Source organism: Piliocolobus tephrosceles, chromosome 13, assembly GCF_002776525.5.
Source record: "Piliocolobus tephrosceles isolate RC106 chromosome 13, ASM277652v3, whole genome shotgun sequence".
NCBI classification, from domain to species: Eukaryota; Metazoa; Chordata; class Mammalia; order Primates; family Cercopithecidae; genus Piliocolobus; species Piliocolobus tephrosceles.
In genome coordinates, this window is record NC_045446.1 from 123,790,372 (window position 1) to 123,792,449 (window position 2,078).

A 2,078-nucleotide genomic window follows, 5' to 3' on the forward strand; every position below is an offset into this window, starting at 1 on the left:
CATTAGAATCTCACAAGCCAGCTCTCATGTCTTGCTGCCGCCTAGTCAGAGAGGTGTCTAACCAGCTTCGAGTTTGGGGTCAGCACCCTAACCAGGTCTATTGTACTTTGTCTGAAAATAAGGGACCACATTTGGTAAATGTCCTGGCCTGAGTGTCCCATCCTGCTTTTACAAGGCACTGCAAGCTCCCAGAAAGGAGGGAACAGTGGCTGCTCTGAATGTTTTCATCTCAGGTATATATGGCAAAGTAACTATAACAACAGATACAATTAATGAAGCAAGAGGCATTGTCAAGCATTAAATATTTATATTTAATGTACAGTGGGATCTTCTAAGGTAACTGTTACAATTATTCCTGCTTTAGAAATCCAGAAATTGGGAGGCCGAGGCAGGCGGATCACGAGGTCAGGAGATCGAGACCATCCCGGCTAACATGGTGAAACCCCGTCTCTACTAAAAATACAAAAAATTAGCCGGGCGTGGTGGTGGGTGCCTATAATTCCAGCTATTTGGGAGGCTGAGGCAGGAGAATCACTTGAACCTGGGAGCCAGAAGTTGCAGTGAGCTGAGAGCAAGACTCTGTCTCAAAAAAAGAAAGAAAGAAAGAAAGAAGGAAGGAAGGAAGGAAGGAAGGAAGGAAGGAAGGAAGGAAGGAAGAAAGAGAAAGAAAGAAAGAAAAGAAAGAAAGAAAGAAAGAAAGAAAGAAAGAAAGAAAGAAAGAAAGAAAGAAAGAAAGACATCCAGAAACTGAGGTATGCAGAATTTAACCTGTTCACAGGCAACCAAAGTGTCAGAGCCAGGACTTGAATAAGACTGACGTTATGTCAAGCAACATAAGCCACTCACAAATAACAAACGTGGCACGATTCCTTTTATATGCAGTATTTTAAATAGCCCGACTCACAGAAGCAGAGTGGAAAATGGTGGCCAACAGGATCTAGGAGGAGGGATGGGAGTTGCTTCTCCTGGAATATGCAGCTTCCTTTATGCGGTGAATCATTCTGGAGACTGGCTGCAACATCGCGCCTGCAGCTGCCACCACCGCACTGTGCACTTGGAAATCTGCTCAGAGGGTAGAGCTCACGTGAAGTGTCCTCACCATAACAAAACTTAAAAAAGAGAAAGAAAAAAAGACACTTTGAGACCTAACTCTCCCAATTTTTGTTCTGGCAATCCTAATACACCCACCAAAGTTCTTCCTTTTACAAAATTTTGCTGTAAACAAAACAAACAACAAGAAAAGATGGTCAGATTTCAGAAACGGAGAAGCTATAGCTAGAGCCTTCCAGCCGGAAACCTGGTATTCTTTCTATTCTACATTAAGGTGATTAAAAAGCAACTATCTGCAAGAAATGTCTAGGAAAATAAGGACGCCTGGCCCTCCTCACCCTTTCTCCGGCTGTCTGCCAAGCACAGCGCTGTGTGGAGAGGAAAGGCAGCTTCAGGAGGCTTGCGGTGAGTCTCCTGGGTCAGAGAGGGCAGACCTGTGTCTCTTGGCGGTGGGCCCACCCGCTCCGGTGCTCGCTATTTCTTAGTCTTCTCTACTCCACCTTGTCCCAAAGGAGCAGTTTACGGCACTCGAGTTGATCCCTCCAAACCAGAAGGAGGTCTTAGGCCCGCTTGGATCAATATCCTCACTTTGGCCCTGTCTAAGGCAATCAACGAAGAGCTCTGTCTAGCTGAGAACACAATCTGTGCGTCAGGTCTGCACTTCACAAGGGCTCCCACCGCAGCCTTGAGCTGGGGCGCTAGTATGGTTCACATCTGTGTCCCTGCCCAAACCTCTGGTTGAATTGAAATCCCCAGCGTTGGAGGAGGGGCCTGGCAGGAGGTAATGGGATCATGGGGCTGATTTCCCCCTTCCTGTTCTCAGGGTGGTGAGTGAGTTCCTACAAGACCTGGTTGTTTGAAAACATGTGGCTCCTCCCCCATCACCGTCTTCCTCCTGCCCAGGCCATGTAAGACGTGGCAGCTTCCCCTTCACCTTCTACCATGACTGAAACTTTCCTGAGGCCTCTGCAGCCATGAGGTCTCCCCAGCCATGAGGCCTCCCCAGCCATGAGCCCTCCCCAGCCATG